We start from the raw sequence: 27,046 nt of genomic DNA on the forward strand, positions 1-27,046 counted from the left end.
GCAACATCACGTGACATCACACGACATATTGCGACTTTTTCCCCATTGCCGGTAATCGGTGGGTGTGGTTTCAGCGTGATGCATCCAGCGCGTGGATGTATTCAGTGTTACTTAAATTGATTCCTTTTCTATATCTTCTCAGTAAGATTTAGATATGTACTTCTTTACATTGGAAAACTTAATAATTTCTCAATGCCAAATGTGATGGAAAGAAATGAAAGAAAATTAAAAACATTTTAAAAAGGCAAGATATTTCACTAATATTGATGTTAGAATTTTATTGCATTTCCTTTTAATTTGCTAGACTTACAGGTGACGAAGGTGGGATCATGCTGACTAACCATGGGAGGCCAAAGCACTTGGAAGTTCGGCGTTCCAAATTCGTGTGACTCTGCCATCCAGTATGAATATGCTGGAGGAGAGCTCAGCAAGATTCATCCTGGAACCCCTTCACAAGCCGGAGCAGCACAAGGCATTGACAAAGCTGCCAAGAAGTAACAATGTCGAAGATAGGGCATTTGTCCAAATTCAATACAGCTCACCCTGAACGTTGGAGCTCATATGTGGCCAGAGTGGAAAACTACTTTAGAGTAAATAAAGTTTGGGAAGACCGGCTCAAAGTCGCAATGTTACTGTGTGTCTGTGTGCAAAAGACATTTGATATTGCCAAAAATCTGGTTGCCCCAGCACCTCTGGAATCCATCACTTATACTGAGCTGAAGAAAATGTTAAGGGAACATTTTGAACCAAAGCTATCAGTGATTACTTGGCATCATGCTTTCAAACAGCGGGACCAACAGCCAGGAGAATCTGCTGCGGACTTTATTGCTACTTTGCAACAAGCTGCAAGGCCCTATGAGTTCAAAGACTTTGAGGAACGGCTATGAGATCGGCTAGTTTGTGGTTTGAGGAACCATGAGCTGCAACAAAAGATTTTTGCAAAGGAAGATGTTTCCTTCCAGGATGCACTAAGGGAAATCACAGCTGACAAAGAGCGGGAGGTGCAGTCAAGGCCTTGCAGCTTTCCAAGCATCCTACCAGTTCAGGCTCCGTCCATCAAGAGGTTGCTCGAGAGGTAGCTGAGCCAGATTCCGAAAATGAGGTCGACCGTCTACAGCAGCCAGCAGAGAGAAGGCCCCAAGAGTGAACTGACAAGAGGGTTGACAAGGCAGTTCAATTCCCTCAGTTTTTCAGATGTGGATGACACCACAAGCACTCCGATTGCCATTTCCACTCTGCTATTTGCTGGGTGTGTGGCTGGCAAGGCCACAGAGCCACCATCTGTTTGGGTCGCAAGAAAGACCATCCATCAGAAGAATTGCCTCAGAAAGGTATCAGGGTCCCAGCCAGAATAGGGTGGGTTTCTGTGCATCCCATAGGAGTGTTTTGAGAACCAGGGCCCAATGATCATTGAAGAAAAAACTGTATTGATGCCAAATTGCAGGGGGTCCCCTTAACAATGGAGCTGGACATGAGTTCAGCTCTGTCAATCATATCCCAGGACACTCTCAAGCAAATCTGCTGTAGAAGCGGCCAGTGAGTTAAACTCAGGCCGTCGAATCTGGTCTTAACAGATTTTCAGAATTCCTGAGTCAGGGTGAAAGGGGAGGCCATGCTCAAAGTGCAGTGTAGGCAATTCAAAGGGTTCCTGGACATTGTTGTGGTAGAGGGCGATCACATGAGTCTAATTGGACTCGATTGGTTCGAGGCACTTGGGATTCAAGTGACTGGGCTACACAGCTTGCAAATGGCAGGCCTTGCAGAAGTTTGCAAGGAGTTTGCTGATGTGTTTAGCCCAGAACTAGGATTGTACAAGGGGCCTCCAATTGCCTTGCGATTAGATCCATCCATTGCCCTGATTAGGATTAAGCCTTGTCGGGTGCCCTTTGCGCGGAAGCAAAAGATTAATGCTGAGTTAGACAAACTGCTTCAGCAAGGTATTTTAGAACCTGTGGATAGCAGTCCATGGGAAGCACCATAGTTATGCCATTGAAGGCCAATGGGGAAGTTGGCACTTGTGCTGACTATAAATGCACACTAAACAAATCATTACAGCAGCACTCTTATCTGGTGCCTGTGGTGAGCCACATTTTGGCCTCGGTTAAGGGAGGCCGAGTTTTCACCAAACTTGATTTGGCTCAGGCCTATCAACAGCTACAGGTTGATGAGGCAACGGCTGAGACCCAAACGATTGTAATGCACCAGGGAGTTTCAAAGTCAGAAGACTGCAATTCGGGGTTAACATAGCCCCTGGCATTTTCCAAAGCGTTATGGAGCAAACACTCATAACATTCCGGGAGTTTGCCCATATTTCGATGATGTCCTCATCTCAGGGAAATTATCTGAAAACTTGGCTGAGAGGCTTTGGTCCATTTTGCTGCATTTCCGTGAAGCGGGCTGAAGCTTAAATAACATAAATGCAAAATTGGAGTCACTTCCACTGAATTCCTGGCATTTCGTATAGATGCAGAAGGCATCCATCCTGCTGAATCTAAGCTCAAAGCAATTCAGCAGGCCCCAAGCCCCAAGTTGAAGAGTGAGCTTCAAGCCTTCCTTGGGCTTCTAAATTTCTATCATTCCTTCCTACCTCACAAGGCTGCAGTGGCAGAGCCGTTACACCAGCTATTGGACAAACAGGCTCCATAGAAGTGGACACAAGTCCACGAAAGGAGTTTTGCAGAGGTCAAGGCATTGTTGTCTTCAAAGGCTGTTCTTGCTCATTTCAATGAGCAGTTGCTAGTGTGTATAGCTTGTGATGCATTCCCTTATGGGATCAGGGCTGTCTTAAGTCACCTCAAGGCTGCTGGGACACAAGTCCCTGTAGCCTACTATTCTAGGACTTTGTCATCTGCTGAGCGTAATTATGCACAGATAGACAGAGAAGCCTTGGCCATAGTGGCTGGCATAAAAAAGTTCTATGACTTTTTGTATGGTTGCCACTTCACGGTCTTTACAGACCATAAGCCACTGCTGGGATTGTTTATAACAAACAAGCAAACTCCACACATAATTTCTCCTAGAATGTTGAGATGGTCAATGTTCTTTCTGCATATGATTATTCACTGGTTCACAAACCAGGCAAAGAAATGGACCATGCAGATACTCTTAGCAGGTTGCCTGTACAGCAGGTAGAATCAGATCCTGCTCCAGCTAACCACATACTAGCTATCCAGGATTTGCCTGAGTCTCCCCTCAATGCAAGGGATGTGGCTGCAGAAACAGCCAATGATCACACACTAACACGTGTATTGACATGGGTGCTGTCAGGATGGTCTGACACGTGTCCTGGCACTAATTTCCAGAGTTTTTGGAAAAGGAAGCATGAGTTATCCACATTTAAGGGTTGTGTCCTATGGGGTAGCAGGTTGGGTAGCCCAACCTCATTGAGGACTAGAGTCTTGCAGTCTCTGCATGAGGTACATCCAGGAATAGTCCAGATGAAGGCGCTTGTACACAACTATCTCTCGTGGCCAGGGCTTGATAAGGAGATTGAGACCTAGGTCCAGGGTTGCCACATTTGCCAACAGTCCAGGCCTGAAATACCACAGGCTCTTGTACACAGGTGGGAGGACACACATGCTCCTTGGTCGAGGATTCATATCGACTATGCTGGCCCCTTTCAGGGGCAATTCTTCCTCATTGTTGTGGACAGTCACTCTAAATGGCTACAGGTCATTCCAGTGTCCACTATGACGACTGCCAGGACCATCTAGGTGTTGAGGGGGATCTTCGCCTCCCATGGGCTCCCAGATGTTCTTGTCTCTGACAATGGACCTCAATTCACTTCTTCTGAGTTTTAGGCTTTCCTACAGGCCAACATGATTTGCCATGCTACTTCAGCACCCTTTCATCCAGCTTCCAATGGCCAAGCTGAGTGCATGGTGCACACAATCAAATATGCCTTGAAGAGGTTCACTCATGGGAGCTGGCATCACAGGTTAGCTGACTTTTTTCTTTGCTAATGTACCACACCTTGCACAGCTACTGGGAAAAGCCCAGCTGAACACCACTAGGGTCACTGTCTCATTACCAAACTTGACAGATTGCATCCAGACCGGGTGGCTTCACAGGTGCCACAGCCACAGGCACCTAGGAGACTACAGGTGGGTGATCCAGTTTGGGCAAGGAATTATGGACCTGGACATCTCTGGGTGACAGCAGTGGTCTGCAAAGTCACTGGGCTTCGTATGTTGTCATACGAAGTGACCCTGGAAGATGGTTGCATATTGCGTGGCACATTGACCAGCTGTGCTGGAGGGTACCCAGTCACCCTTTCGCTCCTGACTCTGCTCTCGGGGGGAGGAGGACCATGATCATGATTGTGGATCTCAGTCTTCCTGTGGAAGCGGGGGTTTGCACTCTGCCCATAGGGGTTTTGCCAATGAAGCAGCTCCTGACTCTGGCACTAGGTCCATGGGACATTGCACACAACTGGCTGTTCAGGCCACTCCATCTGCTGGCCTTGGGCCTACAGGACAGTGCTCCCAAGAGGGATCTGTCATGGCCTGGGGAATTCCACCCCACCAGGGAATTGTGGTCTGGGTTTACAGGACCTGGCCAGTCAGCATGATGTAGGTTCACCTGTACCTAGTGGGCATCAAAATCCCGGTCTGCTGAGCCTGGCAGGCGAGCTTGTAGACCAGGCCCTTGCAACTGCTCCAAGAAGATCAGAGCAAGCCAGAGGCCCACCAAAGTATTTGCAGGACTATGTGAAGTTCCTGTTAGTAGGGGGGCAGACTTAAGTGTTCCTTAGAAATCAGAACACACTCAAAAGAATTGAAAAGGTGTTAGATTTGTACTACTGCAAAATAGTAAGGGCTATGTTTTTTGAGCTAAGAAGGGAGGGGTATTATGTCCAGGGTTGTGATTGACACAGCAGGTGTGGTCTGCCCGGGCCAGACAGACTGCCTCCAGACTATTGCGCATGCACAAGGTGGGAAAGATACATTGCATTGATTGGTTGATGCTGCTCCCTCTAAGGGGGTATAAAAGGGATCCATGCCATTTTGTGTTGTTCTGTTGAAGATAGAATAAAGAAGCAACTGTTGTTACTGCTGCCTCATCTCAATGCCTTACCAATGCTCAGAACAGAACAGTTATGTATAAGCTGGGTTGACAAGATCAGAAATGAGGAGGTGATAAGCCACCTGGGAAAGCCAAGGGAAATCATCAAAACAATTAAAAAGCGAAAATTAGAATATTTCAGACATGTGATCCAACACCCAGAAAAATATGGCATACTCCATTTAATCCTCCGGGGAAAGATTGAAGGCAAACGAGGTCCAGGCAGAAGAAGAACATTGTGGCTTCAAAATCTAAGGGACTGGTTTGGCCAAAACTCAGCAGCACTTTTTCGTGTGGCTGCTGATAAAAACAGGATTGCCAACATGATCGCCAGCGTCCGATAACGGATGTGGCAGAAGAGGAGGAGGAGGAGGAAGAAGAAGAAGAAGAAGAAGAAGAAGAAGAAGAAGAAGAAGAAGAAGAAGAAGAAGAAGAAGAAGAAGAAGAAGAAGAAGAAGAAGAAGAAGAATTTCATTGCATTTTCTTTTAATTTGCTAGACTTACACTGAAACTTATTAAAATGCCTGAATATTTCAGAGAAGAAGAACAAGGATTCCTAATCATTTGAGCAACTCTTTTGTGCTTCTTTCTCCTCATTAATATCCTTCTTTCCCTCCTCTCATTTTCTTTTCATTCTTGATGGCTATTTCTTAAAAGATAAATCAATTTCATGCATTCAATTCATTTTTTTTTTGCAATGCCCTGAGCTCCAACCTCAGTATCTTTATGCCTGCCACACAATCTTCAAGGATTTCCACAATGTTAAGAAAGTGTAACCTGCCAAATATTATGGAATGTTCCACAGGGCAAGGGCTGCTATGCAAAATGTGTGTCTCACAAACACTTCTAGATGGTAACATTGGTCATAGAGCATTTTATCCTATTTGGTAAAATAAGCATATACTCCCAGAGAGTTTTGAAATAACCTTTCCTTTTGCTGTTTAGGGCTTTAGAATTGATAACCAGCAATTGAATTATACAAGGAAATAAGCTGGGAGCCAGTGCATCTTTTCAACAATGATTTAACATAGGCAAACTGAGTAGACACAGTACCAAACAAGCTACCACATTCTGGATCATTGTAACTTGTGGCTGGGTTTCAGGGGCTGATCTATGAAGAGTGTGTTGCAATAGTCCAAATATGGAATGTCCAAGGCATGTCAGAATAACTAAAATTATCTTATTCACAACTTTTCCCTTTGACGAAAGGACACAATGTGACCAGTTATATATACACGTTTCTGGATTGTACTGAAACAGGCATTGTATAGTCTTATAGTACACAATGCAACTATTGAGACAACAGGTTTTGCACAGGTATATATGTCCATTTCTTTTTTTAGATATATTTTTATTTATTTTTTAACAAAACATAAGTCACTCAATAATTGGTAAACAGTGTGTTGTCTTGGTTACATTTGTGAAAAAATCCTTAACAATTAATTTCTATAATCTGTGTTCCATATATTAGTTTTGGTTGATTTCCTCTTTCCCCAAAATATCCTTTTTTGCAAACATTAAGTTAATACAATTCTTATTGTTTTAATGAGTAACAATATAATATATAATTTTCCAATATTCCTAAAAATAATAATCATAGTAGTATAGAATTTCTTTTCTTTTCAGTCATTTTGGTTGCCTTATCGTAAATCCTGTTACAATCCTTATTTTGGTTTATTTCTCCCATCAAGTTCTAGATATTCTTACTAATAAAAATTTTCTCAATGATTAATTACATTTACATTGACAGATTTAGTTCTATTTTTTCCATATAAGCCATTTCACACTTTTACACTTCTTAAGAAATAGATAAAAGAATGAAAGGAGAGAGGAAAAAGAAGAGTAACAAAAGAAAAAGAAGAAGAAAGGAAAGCAAGAGCAATGGAACATAAGAAATAACATACCACTTAAAATATATATCCCTCCTAGGTTAATATATATTTATTCCTCAATTTCTTATTCTTTTGAACCATAGTTAAGAATATATTTAATCTTTAAACATTCCATTCAATAGGTCTAATCATCTAATCCCTTGACTTTAATTCAACACATTTTTTCTACTTTTCTTAAATTCAGTCATATTTAAGTATCTAAAACATTTGCTTTATATTTAAGTCACAGAAAAGAAAGAAGCATATTATATTATTTAGAAATTCATCCCTCTTAGAGTGATATAATCCAAAGTTTTTCTATTTCTTTAACCATATTCGAACAAATGTTTCTTTTTTAAGTATTCTCTCTGATAAGTCCCATCGTCTATTTTCTTAATTTCCATCCCAATTTTTTTTTCTTTGTCCAATATTTTTCTCAATCAATGTACTTTGCTGAATCCAAACGTTTTCCCATATGATCATAGGTATTGCTGTAGATATAGAAAGTAAATCCATGTCTTTGTCATGGGCATTTGTCCACTCCTTTTTATTAGGAATCCTTTTCCTTCTTTTTCTCTCCACTTCTCTTGTCACTTTTTGTCTCTCCAGTTTTTTCCAGTCTATTTTCTTATCCTCAAATTTGCTTTGTTGTGTTGAATTGTGAGTTGTCTTTTCTTCCATTTGAATTAAATCATACTCGTTTATTTGTAAAATTCCATCTTTAAGTCTTTATCCTTAGATTTATGTTCAGTCATCTCTGCTGTATTCTCCTGAGAATAACCACATCATGTGTAAAGCAAAAGACTTGATTAATGTGCTTGGACCACTTTTTAATTAAAATTACCAGAAGATCTATTTTTATTAACTGATAATCCAATAATCTTTGTCCTGGAGATCAGCTCCCAAGACAGATACTAAGTTTTAGCACAAGCAAAATGGGGACCTATTGGCCTTTGGCTTGTTTCCCAGTTGTGCATCTACTGAAACCATACTGCCCTGGAGACATCACTCCTTCTTTGCATTCTATTTTGCAATTGATTTACGTTGCCAAGACACTTCCAATTTTACGCGGGAGAAAACCCGAACAACCAAAGACCTACATATATATACTTTCTGAGGTTTTCGTGGGTATTTGTATGTAGGTTGGTTGTTCGGGTTTTCTCCCGTGTAAAATTGGAAGTGTCTTGGCAATGTTTCGATGAAGTCCCATTCGTCATCTTCAGGCTGGTGTTTTCAGCTTCGTGCTTCGAGGAGCAATGTGTGGTCTTAGCTGTTTCTTCCTTTTAACTGCCAGTGGGGGTATGAACTGATTGGGTGGGAGCTTGGCTGTGTTCTGATTGGGTGGAGGTGTGTTCTGATTGGTTAGGGGTTGGCTGGGGGGTTGGCTTTGCTCTGATTGGATGGGGGGTTGGCTGTGCTCTGATTGGACGGGGGATTGTTCTGTTTGGGTGGGGGCTTTGTTGTGCTCAGGTTAGTCTAAGTTGCAGGGGGGTTTAAGAGGGTGGGCTGCCTTCCTATTTTTTGGCTTCGCATTTGTGGTCGTGCCTCATCTTCATGGAGGGTGTCAGTTTGCTTCATGTATGGATTGGAGGGGTTTAAAGTGGCTAATGATGCAGCTGTGGTCTGACTTCTGGTTTGTGCCTCATCATCGATGTGGCTTTGGGTTTGCTTTTTGCGTGGATGTGTGGTGGTGACATCCTGTGTGGTTTTTGTGAGTGTGGGTCTGGCGTCATTTTTTGTGTTAGGAAGTCATTTGTCAATAAGGGTGGGTTTCCAAATGGCTGGTAGGCGGGACGTATCATCTCGTTTGCTCATGCTGTGTGGGCATTTTTCTATCTCGATGGCTTCTCTGATTATTCTGTTATTAAAATGTTCAGTTTTGGCGATAGTTCTGGTATTTTTCAAGTCAATTTCATGTCTTGTGGCTTTAAGGTTTTGGACCAGGGAAGATGTTGGTTCCTCTTTTTTGACTGAGTTCTTATGTTCTTCAATGCGTGCACTTATTCTTCTGTTGGTTTGTCCGATGTATGTGTTGGGACAAGCAGTGCATGGGATTTCATATACTCCTTGATTTTCTAACTCAATTTTATCTTTGGGTTTCTTAGGATGGTGGATATTTTTCTGTTTGTGCAGAATGCTGTTTTGATGTTGTGTTTATGAAGGATCTTACTGATTCTGTCTGTGGTGCCTTTTATGTATGAGAGGAGGGCTTTGCCGTTTTCTTGTTCTCTGTCTTGGATTTTAGTGGGGGTTTCTTTTTGGATTAGGTTTGTAAAGAAATAAGATTATATATATATAATTATATATATAGCTGCTCAGTGTCCATGAAGATCTGGAAATATTGTAAACACTTTTTTTTTTTTAAAAAAAGAAATTGAATACTCCACAGATTCCTAACTAATTCAGGAAGTTGTGGTGTATAGTATTAGATTTTAATGTTGAGTCATATTAACCAGATCCTACTTCTCATATATAATCATGTTAAAAAGAAAGTACACCCTTTTTCAGTTCTATTATTTTATGTTTCAGAATATAGTAAAATCATCTGGTCCTTAGCAGTTCTTAAAAGTAGCATCAAAGAATTTATTGCCTGTGTATGAATTCATTACATCTTTTCTCTCTTTCTAAATATTATCCTTAACTAATATATCTATAATTTTCAAAAAAATCAATAAATCTAATTAAATACCAGTGAAAACTAAGAATCATATAAGAAATTGAGTTTTATACATAAAATAGAAGAGAAAGAACTCAATCAGATCTGGAATTTTGAAAATCTGTGAATTTGAACAAGTTTTTGCTTTCTAATCTGGTATCTTTTTTGGGGGCAGCGGCTGAATTAGTCAATTATTCAATAACATACAAATATCTTTAGCACACATTTCAAATTATTACATTAAATATTTCCTCTCTTTTCCCCTTGGTATTTACTGTCTCATATTTAAATTAATACAATTCTTATTATATTGATTAAATAAAAATAACTTTCTTACATTTATCAATAATTTTTGTTTATATATATCCTAGTTGTCTTAACATTCAATCTTTTTAGACAATCAATATCCTGATTAGTTTTTCTCAATTTTTAGTTTCCCATTAATATTTAAATTTAACATTTAACATTTATAATTTCCAAGTTTTAAATAATCCCAATTCCTTTTATCCCAATTCATCACAAAATCTAATGTTCAGGATACACATCATATCTATTTGAATTCTTACATCTTACATCAACCAATTAATAATACAATATAATATTCTTATTTTCTGGTAATTTCCAAATATCTTAAATTTAGTAACCAAAGATTCTGTTATTACAATATTTAATACTTCCTCTCTTCTTCTCTTAATATCTACTATCTCATATTTAAACTAGTAATTTTTATTACTGCTAAATAAGAACATATTGATTACATTCAATGATAAATTTTTAGCTTATTTATATCTTAATTACCTTTACATTTAACCTTTATAAGGAAATCAATGTTCAAATTCAACTGTTAATATTTCTACTTCCAAGTTTTCTTTATCTCCACTCATAATAATATCTAGTATTCAAAATACACATCTTATCTATTTAAGTATATTCTATTTTAATTCTTACTAGTAAGTCAAAACCCCAATTTTCTTCAGTCTTATTCTAGCTTTCTTTCTTTGCCAAATCATCTTCCACGTCCGTGCTTTTGAATAATCAAATATTTCTCCCTGTGTTGTTATTTATATTGTTTGCTGTAGACGAAATTATCCAGTTGCCATTTTTTTAGAGGATTAACAAATTGTCTCTCTATTTTTCCATCTCGACATGGTTGTCCTGAACTGTTTATCTTCTCTTCAATCTGTTCTTCTTCTTGATCCTCAGGTTTCTTCTGACTTGGTAGAAAGTCTTTTCCCTTTTCCATATTTTCTGGATTTTCCATTGACTGTATTTGTTGATCAGTTGAGTCTTCTGTCATAATATTTAATTGTTCCACTTTTTCTGTTATATTCTCTGTAGTTAATATTTTAATTGTAGTCAAAGTTTGAGTTCATATCTCTGGACTGACATCTTTTTCTTTTCTGTAACCTCTTATTTCATCAGTACCTGTTAGAATAGTTTGATGAATTGCTTTCAACATAAAGATAATTTGTTCCTGATCTTCATCTATATTCTCTTAGTAGTGTATTAAAAGCTTTACAATCAGAGAATACAGAGAAAAAAATTGTCACTGAGTATGGAACACAGTTGGGCTTCACAGCTATGTCTCAAGGTTACATAGGTCTTATCTATTGTCTGGGCTGCTGGCCAAGTCTCTTTTAAGCAATAACAAATTGTAATATAAGGTGTAAGATATGCAGATGATACCTCATGTAATATAAGGTGTAAGATATGCAGATGATACCACGCTAATGGCAGAAAGTGAAGAGGAACTAAAGAGCCTCTTGATGCAGGTGAAGAAGGAGAGTGCAAAAGTTGGCTTGAAACTCAACATTAAGAAAACCAAAATCATGGCATCCGGCCCTCTCAATTCCTGGCAAATAGATGGGGAAGAAATGGAGGTAGTGACAGATTTTATTTTTCTGGGCTCCAAGATCACCTCAGATGGGGACTGCAGCCAAGAAATTAAAAGACGCTTGCTCCTGGGGAGGAAAGCTATGGCAAATCTAGACAGCATACTAAAAAGCAGAGACATCACCCTGCCAACAAAAGTGCGTATAGTCCAGGCCATGGTTTTCCCAATTGCAATGTATGACTGTGAAAGTTGGACCATAAGAAAGGCTGAGTGCCAAAGAATTGAGGCCTTTGAACCTTTTAAACTTCCTTTAAGCCCTTTTCCAGTTGCTGTGCTGCTGGGGAGAGGTTGTTCCATAGGCTTCTCCTTTGTGGAGTGCCACATAGTTCATTGATCCCTTTCCTTTTGTTGAGTGTATTATTAAATTATTATGCCACTCACGTACCGTACAAGGCAATAGTTGTGGAATATTCCATCTTTAATCTTGGATGGGTTTGCACTTTCCCATTTATGAATGGTATCCACTTTGGAGATCAATCTAGACTCTCAGTTCCTGCAGTGCTAAATAGAGTTTTGCATAATTCCATCTGAGACACCCATTGCATACACTTTTGGATCAGGAACCCCTTCAGACAGTCACCCATGCCCTAGGTACCTCATGACTTAACTATTGTGATGTGTTCCTACCCTAGAAGTCCACTCTAAAGCTCTAAATGGTTCAGAATAGAGCATTGCTAGTCTCACAGCTAGAATTCATATCCTGTAGCCTAGACTGACTTTAGCATTCTTCTCTGTGTCTCATGATCTGTCCATTCTGTACTGACATATTCAGCTTTCTTTGATTGCAGTGACCATCATTCCATCTCCATTGTTCATAAAATATTGTCTTAACCTTAACTAGAAACTTCACATATTTCAGTCTGAGTGATAAATTGTCCCAATACTGAATCAGATTAATGCTTAGCATTCTACTTTGAAAAGTGATTTATCAGATGCCTGCAGGCAGGACATGAACAAGATCATCATACTTGCATGCATTTTTACATGAGTTTATGTTTAGATTTTTGAACTATGGTGCTGGAGAAGATTCCTGCAAGTCCCTTGGACTGCAAGGCGTTCAAACCGGTCAGTCCTAGAAGAGATCAACCCCGACTGCTCTTTAGAAGGCCAGATCCTGAAGTTGAAACTCAAATACTTTGGCCACCTAATGAGAAGGAAGGACTCACTGGAGAAGGGCCTAATGCTGGGAAAGATTGAGGGCAATAGAAGAAGGGGACGACAGAGAATGAGATGGCTGGATGGAGTCACTGAAGCAGTAGGTGTGAACTTAAATGGACTCCAGAAGATGGTAGAGGACAGGAAGACCTGGAGGAATGTTGTCCATGGGGTCACGATGGGTCAGACACGACTTCGCAATTAACAACAACAACAATATAAGGTGTAGCCACAAGATGTCACCCTTAATTTAAAGTTTTCTTTTAAATCCAATGTTTTTATAATCTTTTCAGTTTTGCTTCTTTTTTTATAAGTAAAAACCCAGGTCTTCAGTAAGAATAGAAAATCTTTTAGTCCACAATCTTTAAGAAATAAGATTCCAATTAGGATCAGGTTATTCTTGCAACGTTTTAAACTCCCCTGGGTAATCAGTCACCACTGTTTCTAGAGAGAGGGATAAAATCTCCCTTCTCTCTCCACAGGGGGGAAAGTACATTAAGCAGCTTATGCAGGAAAAAATAGTTAGGATTTAAGAATGGTTGATCTCACCCCCGCTGCTTTAAAATTGCCTGGTGGTGTGTGTGACTTCGGCTGTCTACAGCCTAGTGACGAGCCATATTACTCTGACCAGTCTTTCATCTGCTAGTTTGGAGGGCTGCCCCACAATCAAATGGAGATCCCCTCCTTGCTGGTCACCACTACAGGGCAACTTTCAACCCTTTCCAGGGTCACCCAGTGATACGAAACTGGACACGGAAGACGGAGCTCATTTTCCAGATGTCCATAGCAACTTAGTCGGCAAACCGGAAGTCCTGATATCTTAACCACTAGACCAAACTGGCTCACAAAAATATGATTTTACCGTTAACCAGTTTAATAATGAAGTCCAATATTTTCACCTTTATGCACCAAAAATTGCATTGATTTCTTTCCATTGCCTAGATAATTTGTACAGTGATGCTCACTGATGTCAAAAATCCAAACTACTCAAACAAATCAGAACAGAACTAGTAGGAAATGATGAGGGAATGGATATTGGAGTGAGGATAAACTGTTCAATAAAGGTATCAACAAAGTGTGCATCTGCTGTAGAAAAAGTCAGCAGCATTTCAGAGATTATATGAAATAGTGTTTTTTATTTTGCATAATTTTTGTTTTAATCTTTTATTTGCTTTAAAAATATTGTTTATACCCAACCTCCTTATGTAGTTTCTCACCATAACAAAGATTTGAATTGATTTGAAAATATAAATGCCAATATTTTAACACCATTATATAAATCAATAGTACTTTTGAGATATTGTGTAGAGCTCAAGTCTCCACACATCAAAAAAATATAACAGAGATAGAAGTTTGAGAAGAAAGTTATCAAAGTGTTGAAGAAGTTTATTATAAGTAAAGTTTACACTATTTGAGGCTTTTAGTCTAGAAAAAAGGCAAATGAGAGGAGTTATGATTGAAGTGTCCAAACATGTGCAATGGATGAATAAAGTGGACAAAAAGAGCCTATTTTCATCTTTCCAAAGTGTTAGAATCTGGAGTCACCCAATGAAACGGGAACTTGGAAGAATCAGGAAAAATGGAAGTATATTTTATAACAGAATTCTGTAGTTGTGGCCTCTCCCCTGAATATTTGGTCCAATTAATCCTGGAGGAGGCCAAATCAATAGTAAAAAAGAAAATCTGGAACATTGATTAAAAAAATGATATCACCACTCTCCCTGAACCCTATTGCTTATTTTCTAATAGTGGAAAAATCAATATTGGGCCTCCATTATTCAATAAGTGAAAGCCTAATGTTACTTATGACTTCTGAGTGAGTTGATTCCAGAACTAAACTATGTATTACTAATTATGATAAAATATGAAGATCCTTTATTGAAACATTTGTACAGAAGTGTCTATATACCTGTTTGTTCATTGTTCTTTGTATCTGCGTGTAGATAAATGCTTTTGGATCAATCTTGATTTCTAGCTGAAGTCCATGATTTTTCTTGGCAGTTTGCCATTGTCTTTTTCCTGTGTATGAGAGAAAATGATTGAACCCATTTATCAACTGCCTTAATGCCCAGTTCCTACGTTGGCCTGTCCTATTGTGTCAGTTATATTTAATTAAATAAATAAAGGGAAGGAAAAGCAATCTAAGGAAGTGACTTTCTCTAATGTGGATCTGAAATATGGATCAAAAATCATTTTTTCCAACTGGATAGAAAGGTCAGCTGTGGCAGTTCTTCCAGAAACAGATGGTGGAGAAAGGAGTTATGATAATAAGAAAAGGGCTTGTGAGTACAGGAATTCTGTAAGAAGCTAGTGAGTACATCTACATGTTGTATTTACACTGCTCATGTGTTATGCTTATGCTGGTTTAAGATAATATATGAAAGCCTGAATAGATTATCAAAATTAGTTTTTTGCAGAAATTTAGAAATCAAATTTCCATTTAGTTAAATTAAAATAAATAAAAAGTTTAATCTAATCAACTTGTTCACATCTTTTCTTTCAAAAAGTTGTCCACAATAAAGCTGAGAACATTTTATGTTCTCTGCAATTAGCAGAAGGGCTACAATTACTTGTGGGTTGAAATTCTCTTTGGGAATTGCTATGGCCAATAACAAAAGGAAGAGCAACATCTACTAAGGATGCCATAAATGCATCCCTAAACACCACAGCATCAGGAGATCCAGTTGACAAGACACAACTTGACCTTTTTCTTATTTATTTTTTTCCCCATCCTATCAGCAAAGAGGGCAACCATTCTAAATCTAGCTGTTGTGATTGTGAATGTTCTACTAATAGTTCAACAACTACAATTAGATAATTGTCTACAGCAAAGACATTAGGAACCAGAATGATACTGTTAATGCTATTGCTACTGTTACCCGATGTAGGATGCAAGCTTGGATATATTAAATGTGAGACAGAGCACCTTCCTCTGAACATTCCCAAGTATTTTGAGTCAGGAGATTTCATCTATGGAGGCATTATTTATCAAACTGCATTTTATATGAATCCATATAAATTCAACCAATATCCTTCAGGGTCACCTTTGGGAAAAATGTTTGTATAAGGATTTTTTTTCCCACTACATTATGGAAGTGAACATCTCATCTATGATCCTCCTTGACAAGATGCTTCACCTTATTGGGGCAATTGCTGTGATTTAATATAGCAAAATGTCTTAGGGAAGCACAGCATTATGGTAAAAGAAATCACTGTAGAGCAAATCCTTCTTTGTCAACTACTCCTCTGATTATGTGGATAAGCCATTCTCCACTAACAACAGGAGAATTTCAGGTTGCCAGCTCTGGCTGAAAGTATTATTTAATATTCATTTAGGCTTATTACTTGCTTTAAATTTTAATTCCTTCCTGTTTTTAATTTTTCTTTCTTCTATGCCATTAATATATCTGAATAACAGTATTTGAAGTCTCCTTTATCAAATGAGGTATGAAATTTGCTGTAACTATTTTCACCTTGCACATTCCCCACTTCCAATACACTTTGTTGTAAAGTTATTTCAGATTATACTAGCTCTAATAATTTCCCCATTTCCATTATCTACATAGCCTGGAATGCCACATATATCCCATTCTTTTTCAAACTCAATGCTATATTCACATTCAGCAATTACTATAAAATGTTTTAGATCTTGAATACTGTTATAATGAAGGTCCATAATGGGATGAAAGAAGTATTTCAGGAAACTGAAATACCCTTTGCAATATAAACATGCATGCAGTTTTAATTAATAAACAAATGTTGCTTGCTTGCTTTAGAAGTTTCATGAGATATGTATGATCCAAGGCTGAACATTTTCTTTACAGTGTAGTGACTGAGAACTATCAGCATATCCTGGCTTTGATATATGCTGTGAAAGAAATCAATGAAAATGCCCAAATGTTACCCAATGTTACCCTGGGATTCAATATATATGATAGTCACCTGAACATAAAATGGACTTACCATGCAGCAATGCAATTGATTTCTCCAAATAGCAAACTTTTGCCCAACTATAAATGCATAATTGAAGACAATCTATATGCAGTTATCGAGGAACTGATCTCAGATATCATACACCAGTTTCCAGTTCTTATAAGTCTTTATAAAATCCCACAGGTAAGTTTTCACACATACACACCCCTGCTTATGCATGTACTTGTGCATGCTGCATTTATTGTGGCTAATCTACAATTAGATTCATAGTCTAAAATTGGTGGAAATTTAACAGTTCAATTTCTAAGCAAGGATCTAAGAATGATTAAGGTAGCCTCTAAGCAGTTTCAAGTATGGAGATATAGCTTTTGGGTATTGCTCTAAGGGCTGAAATCAGAATTTGTATAACCACGGCTTTTTTTCTCATAGAATGCCCAGAACGGAGTTCTGGCACCTTTTTGGGATGGAACCTTGTAGGGTAGGCAAGGCAGGTTGCATGATGTGTGTGAGTTCCAGCACCTTTTTTTTTTTTAAAGGAAAAAAGCACTGTGTATAACGACTGATTTCTTTTTCCACATGGGTTCAATTTCAATCTGCAAGTCCTGATATTTTGTAATCCTTGCATCACTAGAATCAAGAATCAAGAACCAGACTGTCTTCTTTTCAATAACTATTATATCAGGTAGGTTAGGAAGAAGATTTCTTAACATTAGGATTTTAAAGTCCTATAATATTCTAACAAACTTATTTTCTAAAGCATTTTCTATTTGATGGTCCCAATATTTGTTACTACATTCAAATCCAATGGCAAAGTTCCAAATCACTCAATCTGATAATTCAGTCATGTTGTTATGTCATGTAACTACTGTCATGTTGCTACTGGTAGTTAACTTGTGAAATTTAACTGCAGACACTGATCAAATAGTCAATTGTTTCATTCTTTTCACTACAAAAGCAACATTTGTTGTAGTTTGTTACATATTAATTTTTTTGCCTTCTTGCAATTAGCTCTAGAGCACAAAAATAGTCTTCAGTTCTTTTTTCTTTAATATTCCTGATCTTAACCAACTCCATGTGGGTATTTTTATCAACTTTTCCTTCTATATCTTTCAAGCATTGACCATACATTGGTTTATTCTTCCAATTAACAAATCAATGTGCATTTGTTTCTTTTCTATATTCAGCCTTCATCTTTTTCTTTTTCAGTGCTTTCCTTAATTGAATGCCTTCAGAGAAGATTCTTGGCTTTTCCAAATATAGACTTTCACATCATGCTTTTCTTCCTCCATAATGTGTTTCACCTATAGATGTCTTCTACCTGCTTCATTGTTACTTTTTTTGGTGCGAAGCATAGTGCATTGTTATTAGTTTTATTCCCCATAATTCAAGTTATCTCGTTCCATTTAGAATCACTCAACTATTCCTGCTGTATATCAAATAATGGGCTGTCCAGATATTAATTGCTTTCATGATGTTTCCACCACCATTTAGCTTTAATTTCAATATTTTCCAACCCCATTTGATATATTTGGTAGGAGTATTTTCTTTTATTTGATTCTGTAATAATTTGAAAGCTTCCAGGATTCCCAAAGTTTTGTAGCCTTCTTCTGGTATTATTATCTTTATCACATCTTCATTATTTAAACTGAATTCCTTCATAGTCAACATTTTTGCCTGCCTGTATGTCCTGTATATCTGGACCCTTGCCAAGATAAATTGCATTCCAATATCTTTCCTGAAGTCTTTTGTGTTTTTTTTAATAAGGAAGCAAGTTCAGCCTTTATTTTTTCAAATGATTTTAAATTATCCATAAAGAGTAAATGTGAAATTTTCATCCTTATTTGGCCAATTCATATCTATGGTTTGTCTGGTTCAAAATTATTGTCAGTGGGATCATTGATAATATAAAGATTAAAGATAATAATGAATCATCTTGGAAAATTCCATGTTTCATTTCAATTTCTCCTTAGTCTTCACTAGTAGCCATTTATGTTTGTTCACTAAAACTTCATTGAAGTATTCATAAATTGCCTGATCTTTCTGCTGTTTCAAAAAATGTTGAAACATTTCCCATTCCAATTATGTGAAACAGAATAAAATGCCTTTTTATACTCTAACCAAGCCATAAACATATGTGTTCTTTTTTTCAATTTTTAAAAAATCAGTTTGTTAATCAACAACTGATACTTCATTCCTCTTAATTTTTTATAGTACTCTTTTTGTTCTAAAGGGGATAACTTATTTCTTTTCAAATAACATTAAATTTGATTTGCAATTATACTCAGAAGTAGTTCATATTTTACTAGCAAATAACTGGAAAGACATTCCCAATTCAGGTGAAGAAGAAAGGAAATCAGACTAGAAATTATCTGAGTTAGACATATCCTTCCAGTTCTTAGCCATTTTTCATTTAGGGCTTCATTATAAATAAGGTTTTGTTTCCAAAACCTTATTTATTTGATCTGCCAACCTCAAGTGTATATTTGTCAGTTATTTTAATGAAAATCCATAGATCATATTTGGTCCAGGAAACTTAAATTTTCTATGATTGCTTTTGTACCATGTCCTTAGTTATTTTAATATCTTCCATACTGAGTACTTTCACAGCATTTTTGTCTTTGTTTAATCCATGTGGTATTCCTTTTTTATTATTATTTCTGTTGTTTTCCCACAAACGTCTACAAAATTTTAGGATGTCTTCTTTGACAAGGATTCATTATTTATGGTCAGTTCTTTCTCACTTTCAAGGGATTTGTAGAATTAATGCTGATTTGTTCTAAATTTCATTACTCTTTATTTTAATTGTTCTATAGCCTCTGCAATTTCTTTAATCTTCACGTTTTGCTACACACAGAAAGACTAGTTTTGATTTTGTTATTTTTAAAGTTTTCATATCTCAAATTCCTCAAATCTATTCTAAGTTTCTTTATCTTCAATTCCAACAACGTTTTCCATTCAGATTTTTTTTTCTTAATTACTTAATCCCATAGTATTTTAAAGCATGTTTTTCAGTGGTTACACAGGCTGGCTTGTTTTGGCCAATGTTGCAATTAAAATCGTTTTAACAACTTCATTAATGTTCTTCAAAATTTTAGCCAAAGGTTTTTTGTTACTTTAATTCAGTTTTGGCCAATGTATTCCTTCAGCTCCTTCCATTTAGTTCTTTATTTTCCGAGCTAGTTTTTGATTAAGCAATAATGCTTGCAAGTCTTTAGCAACTTTAGTTTCCTCTCCTTATTTTTCTTCATTAACAGAAATTCTCTCTTCAATTTCTACTGTTTGTACTCACTCAGGACCCTGGTATTATTACTTGTAATTCTGAATAAACCTGAAATTTGAGTTGCTTGTTTTTCAATTGCTTTCAGCATTGGTAGAGAACTCATATTTTAAACTTAAAGCTCTTAGGATCTAAGTCTTGGCTCATTATTTTCTAAATCTAGACATGTTTCTTCCCAAAACTAATACATTTGCATGCTTTTCTACTTTAACAGTATATTTGTTTTAAAGTAAACTGCCTCTATTTCTGTAAGGCAACTATACACTATCGCCCTATAGTAATATTAAAGTGTGTGTCCAATTAATAATTCAAGCAGTATACATATCACAACTATGGTTCAGGTATTGGTAGATTTGATGGTATGTGCTTGTGAGCATCTTAAGCATTGTAGGCAAACATTTTATCAATCTATAGTTTTGATGGGCCTTTCAGTAAGATAAGTTTTGCCAATTAATCAGTCATTGATGTAAACTTTATGCATTACTTCATTAAGTTGTTTAGGTATAATTGGATGTAAACTAGTCAAATATTTGAGCCAAAAGCCATATAACTGATAAATTTTAGGGCATGTCCTGTTTTTAATTCTTCTCATTCAATTTTTATTAATTTCAGCTATTATTAGCTCTTCCATTTTATTTTTATTAAATTCTTCTTTAAACTCTTTGATCCATTCATTATTTTGAGTTTTTCATAGATCTTTCAAAAACTTATTTGTTTTCTTTGTTTGGTTTTTCCTTTTTCAGAATTTCTCTTATCTGATTGAAATAGATGATTTTGATTAAAATGGATGATCAATGCCTCAAAGCATTAAATTTTCCCAGCTATTGCTGTGATTTGTTGTTTCCCAAACCTTCTTCAATTTTCCAGGTGCTAAGCCAATATTTTTATTAGTCTTATCTTGATTCTTAAATTCTTTAATTTTTACTCTTTCATGTTCTTCATTATTCACACCTGATTTTAATTTCTTTATCTTGGCATGTAGTCTTAATTTCCACTTTGAAACTGAAGATGGGTTTTCTAACTGATACAGTTCTTCTCTACTGTAACTTATAACTTTGGTTCATTGCACAGTTAGCCAGATGTTCAGACTGGATTTGTCATTTTTCCCCATTTATTGACTAGTATAGACAGATGTGGATGTTTGACGGTGTTACAAATATTGTCACAGGATGTAACCTGTTCCAGCTAAGCTGCCTTTTCCAATTGACATTATTTTTATCATTGTTGTTTAGTGCCTTTGAGTCAGTGTAGACTCCAGATGGCTGCCTGAACATGTTGTTGCAGTTTTCTAGACAAGATTTAAGAAATTGCCTGTCATTGCCTCCTTCTTAAGGCTGAAGGAAGAGAGAGAGAGAACTGGGCCAAGGTGACCGTGTCTAAGACAGAAATAGAACTCATGGTCTCCTGGTTTCCATCCTGAATCCATAAACATTACTTAAACAATCAAATAATTTGGATTAGGGATTAGACTTTTTGTCACTCTTTATTTTAGTAAATATTTTAATTGATATCTCTCCTCATCTTCCTCATACACATTAGGTACATACAAATATACCTAATCTTCCATTATCAAGGTAAGGGGAGAACACACTTTACATTCACCATAGTTAACATTTGTTGTTAAGTATGAATTAGCATATGAATATATATCTTTTTTTAAAAAAAATGAATGTCCCAAATGAAGTTTGACTGTTGGAAATGGGTATGATGTCTCTTTTGGCAGTAGTATGCAAAAATTAATATTTGCTTTTTTCGATGATGACAATGAGGATAATGATGATGATGGTGATAATGATAGTGTCTTATTTGCCAATCAAGCCGATAGAATAGCCCTGCTATTTCCTGGAAGTTTCCTTTAAACTAGATAAACTATAAAAATAATAGGTAAAGGTTCTTACTTTTTGAGGTCACAAAGTTTATTACCATATATTCTGCCCCATCCTATGAGCTCTAAATTTATCAACTTTCAACAGAAAGAAGTTGTCTTTTTTGTTGTACATCTATATCTACATCATATATAATATATATATAAAATAATTGTCCTGAACAATCCCCCCCTTTTTTTTTGCAGTTCATGTATGGATCTGCTAGAGTTGAAGCAGGGTATTCCAATCTTCCTTCCTTCTACCAAATGGTTCCAAATGGAATTTATCAGTATAGAGGTATCCTCCACTTACTTCTACATTTTAGTTGGAGGTGGATTGGATTCTTGGTGGCAAATGGGATGGATTTAGATTGGTTTTTGCAGACCCTGGTTCCTGAGTATTCCAAAAAAGGCATTTGTTTTGCCTTCATAGAGTTATTTGACAGTTCATGTTATAATGCCAATACAGGATTTTTTTTCAACTGTGTAGTAGCATTTTATAAGGAAATAATGGATAATGAAGCCAGTGTCTTGATTTTTAATGGAGATACACATTCCATGATCATTTTGAGATATTTACTAAATACTGAGTATAAAGAATTATTTGGAACCCCAAAAGGAAAGGTATGGATTCTGACCGTTGGGATGCAGTTGAGGTACTTTGCCAATAAAAAAACTTGGGATTTGCAGGATTTCCATGGTGCAATATCATTTGCAAATCATGCCAAAGAACTGAAAGGATTTCAGCAACTTATTCAGGATCGAAAGATTTCTGCTGTAAAGATGGTTTTATCAAGGATTTCTGGAGTCATGCATTTGGATGTGCATTTCAGGATTCTAATCTGGGAGATGAGAAGAAGAATATCTGCAGTGGAGAGGAGAAATTAGAGAGCCTTCCTGAACATGTTTTTCCAAAAAGAATAACAGGCCACAGCTATAGCATCTATAATGCTGTATATGCTGTGGCTCATGCTCTGCAAGCCATGTATTCCTCCAAATCTGGAAGAAAGGTTATGATGAAAGAAGATGGAATGAAGCATCATCATCATCAAGGCTGGCTGGTAATATTTTAGTCTGTAGTCTATGTGTTTGTGTTGAAAGAATGATATTATAATATGCGAAATGTGGTAAAATCAAGTGGATAGTTGCAATTGCTTTCATTGAGGTTGTATCTATTGTAAATGTTGCTAGATAATATATTAATATCATTGACTTTAATACATAAGTAACTGATAAAAAATTAGAAGAATAATATGAATACCATTAATAAAAGCACAAATATAGAGTTATAACAAAATCTCAGGAATAGAAATGAGGTGAAGCAAATGTTGAGCAATCAAGAATAAATAGATTACTAACAATTTTTAACAGACAAGTTCCATTCATAAACAGCAAGAGCCCTCAAACACTTGTTGGACCCAGATTCATATCACTCAAAAATGATTCAATATGGGATTTGTACAGCATCTACCACCCTGATCTTCTTTCAAAAGTATTTCCCATTTTAGAGAAGAACAAAGCTTGAGGCTCCCTAATTTACACAAGTGTTTTTGTTTGTATGTTTGTTTTTCATATGTTCATACTTTACTTTTGGAAATTAACATCAGGGCCTCAGTAATGTGACTGATAATTTTAAAATCTTTTACTAAGAAGACTTTTTTTCCCATTTCTCATTACTACAAGGGTTTATAAAGAGAGCTGTGGAGGACTTTACACAAAAGATCCATTGAGAATATGTTGTATTTTGTGCCACAACAGTTGTTAGAATTAGGGCATTACAGACTATTCTCTAGATCAGGGGTGTCAAACTGCTGGCCTGTGGGCCAGATACATCATAGAGAAAATGCGCCCAACCCATTGCCAGCAATGGCAAAAAAGTCACGTGACGTTGTGAGTTTGACACTCCTGCTCTAGATTATTAAGAAAGATGCAAGATTTAAGAGATACCTTCAGTGTCTCTACCTGTAGGCCTTCAAAAGTCCTTGAAACCTGGATTTCAACTAAGTCTGAGGTTAGTGTGCATGTCAATTTTTTTACTGTTATGATTACTGTATTTTTTGGGCTGTTATATTTTATTTCTATGTTTTCATTTGTTTTAGTTAAATACTAGCTATGTTGTAAGCAGCCCAGAGCCTTCTGGAGTGGCCAGTTTAAGTAAATCCCATAAGTACCATATTCCTGGATTATATGATTGCCATTGATGACCTTCTCAGATGGCTTCCAATAAGCAAAGTGGGGAAAGATTAATTTGATTATTGACCAGATGATTTACTTAACAAGTATGGTGCTTTGCATAATGATCATAACAAAGAAAGTTGTAAAATCAGATGCAAATCATTTAACAACTTCAATGAGTTGCAATGGAATTTCTGGTCTCAATTCTGGCCATTAGTCAAGGACTACAACTAATGGCTTATAATAATAACAACAGTAATACAGCTGTTATGTGCAAATTTGTAATCTTTTATTTTTTGATCTAGTTATTCCATTCTATGAAATCTGTATCATTTAACAACAGTGCTGGTGAAAGAATTTTCTTTGATCAGAATAGGGAGATAGTTCAAGAACTTGACATCATTAACTGGGTTACATTTCCAAATCAATCATTCACTGGAGTGAAAGTTGGAAAAATGGATCCTCAATCTCCTCCAGAGGAAGCATTCATCATTAACGAAGACATAATGAGATGGCACAGCTGGTTTAACCAGGTAGGAATTAACTGAAAATATTTTATATATGTCCATATTCATATTTCAGCAAGATGATGAATGACAAAGATCTCTCTCTCTCTCTCTCACTCTCTCTCTCTCTTTCCCCCTCCCTCCCTCCCTCCCTCCTTCCCTCCCTCTTTCTCCTTCTCTCTCTCTGAATATTTTGAGCTTTCCTAAGACAAATCGGGGGGGGGGGAGGAGAGAGCAGGCAATAACCCTCTGGTGATGGTAATGACCCTTTCCTATCTGCTACTTACAATTTCCTTCCAGGTTTTGGAGGGGTTCTATGGCAATTCTGATTCTCAAATAGTTGAAAAAAGGAGAAAGCAATGAAAGGAAAACCATGTTTAATGTTCTGCTCATTTATTGCATTTACTTATATTTTATAGCCATTGATCTCAACAAATGACCCAGGGCATAGTATATGATAAAAGAAAAATAATTAAAAAGAAGGCAGTATAGTATAATATATATATTATAATAATATAATTAACCTAACCTAACCTAACCTAACCTAACCTAACCTAACCTAACCTAACCTAACCTAACCTAACCTAACCTAACCTAACATAACATAACATAATATAATATAATATAATATAATATAATATAATATAATATAATATACAGGACCTACAACAGAAAAGCCACATCTTCTGGTTCCTGCAAGAATCTGTCCACCACTGTCCTTCTAACCATGATGATCTTTGTACCATATTTTTTTTAATGAAACACTTTGAAATTTGATTGCCAATAATTAGTTTCCTCTTTCTTTATTAATGGACAGGCACTGCCTCTTTCTCTCTGTAATGCTCTTTGCCAAGTGGGAACTAGAAAAAAAAGGAAAGAAGGGAAACCCTTCTGTTGCTATGATTGTATTACATGCCCCAAAGGGTCAATATCACATCACAAAGGTTAGTAGTATTTTTATTTTATTTTTATCCCTTCCCTTTTCTCCACTCCTTAGAAATGAATCAATTTTCTGCCATGGTAACTAGGCCACTCATTTTTGATATGAATGCACATAGAAGATTTCAAATCTTACTTTGTTTCCATGCCTCCTTTAAGATCCTAAAGTAAACATATTATAATTTCACGTGAACACTTCTGTTTTGCAGACATGGCTGATTGTGTCAAATGCCCTGATGATTGCTATGCTAACGAAGATCAGAATACCTGTATTCCCAAGATTATAAGCTTCTTGTCTTATGAAGAGCCTTTGGGTATTAGTTTAGGCACCAGTGCTCTTTTATTTTCACTGGCAACAGTTATGATATTTGGAATATTTCTGAAGTATCACAATACTCCGATAGTGAAAGCCAACAACTGTAGTCTTTCCTACATGCTTCTTATTTCCCTTGTACTGTGCTTCCTTTGTGCATTGCTCTTTATTGGCCAACCAAAGAAGGGAACATGCTTTATCCAGCAAATAGCCTTTGGCATCGTCTTCACATTGGCTGTTTCTTGTGTTCTAGCAAAAACTGTCACCGTGATTCTCATTTTCATGGCAACCCAACCAGGATCCAGGCTCAAAAAATGGGTAGGGAACAGCCTGGCTTGCTCAATTGTTCTTTCTTGCTCTTTTCTTCAAGTAAGCATCTCTCTGGTGTGGATGGCAACTTCTCCTCCTTTCCCAGATATGGACATGCATTCAATACCTGAAGTGATTGTTTTGAAGTGCAATGAGTCATCCCCAGTCATGTTTTATTGTGTCCTGAGCTACATGGGTTTCCTGGCAATAGTCAGTTTCACTGTGGCTTTCTTTGCCCGCAAGTTGCCAAGTAGTTTTAATGAAACCAAACTTATAACGTTCAGCATGTTGGTATTTTGTAGTGTTTGGTTCACTTTTGTCCCCACTTACTTGAGTGCCGAAGGAAAATATATAGTAACTGTGGAGATCTTCTGTATTTTATCTTCCAGTGCTGGATTGCTGGGTTGTCTCTTTTTCCCCAAATGCTACATTATTTTGTTGCGGCCTGAGCTGAATAAGAAACAATTCTTAAGAAGAAAGCAGTAGAGAACTTTCTTTTCTTTTGAAAGCATGCTAAACTCCATTAAAATGTGCTAGGAATTGATATTGATAAGTATATGCACACCTCTTTATAGGTGCACTAACAAAATGAAGCAATTAACTAAAATACCCATGCCTCTTTAGCTGACAATATTTCCTTATTTATCAAGTCCTTGTGATTATAATAGAATGTAGGATATAAGTAGGGCATTCTTTGCTCAAAGCAAATGAATATCACAATGGTTAGATATGCTGGGACCTTCTCCTCCCAGCTGCAGCAGTTGAATATGGGCAGGAGAATGGGAAGTGAAGGATTATGGAGAAAAAAAGACAGCAGTGAATGATGGGGGAAGGTAGTAGGCCTTTCATAATCTCATTTCTAAGACATTCTCTCTGCTGGTTTCAGGCAATTTTTCTACATGCATGTCCAAGCAGTAGCAATACATGTTCCTACATCATCACTACTCCCTTCTTTATTGAATTCCAGATTGTTTAAGTTAAGTTGTGGAATAAGGAGTAAAAAAAAAAAAAAAGCCTGAGGCCATGTCCAGCTATCATCCATCAATATGGTCATCAAAAAAGATGGGTGCCAAGATTATTGGAGTATTCT

General features: G+C 36.8%; 1 pseudogene; it reads left to right on the plus strand.

Moving 5' to 3' along the window:
• Positions 1-342: 342 nt before the first annotated feature.
• LOC120319966 lies at positions 343-26,442 on the plus strand (annotated as a pseudogene).
• The last annotated feature ends 604 nt before the right edge of the window (positions 26,443-27,046 follow it).

The sequence above is a fragment of the Crotalus tigris genome, unplaced genomic scaffold (genome assembly GCF_016545835.1).
Source record: "Crotalus tigris isolate CLP2741 ecotype Arizona unplaced genomic scaffold, ASM1654583v1 scf7180000021055.717220, whole genome shotgun sequence".
Classification (NCBI taxonomy): Eukaryota; Metazoa; Chordata; class Lepidosauria; order Squamata; family Viperidae; genus Crotalus; species Crotalus tigris.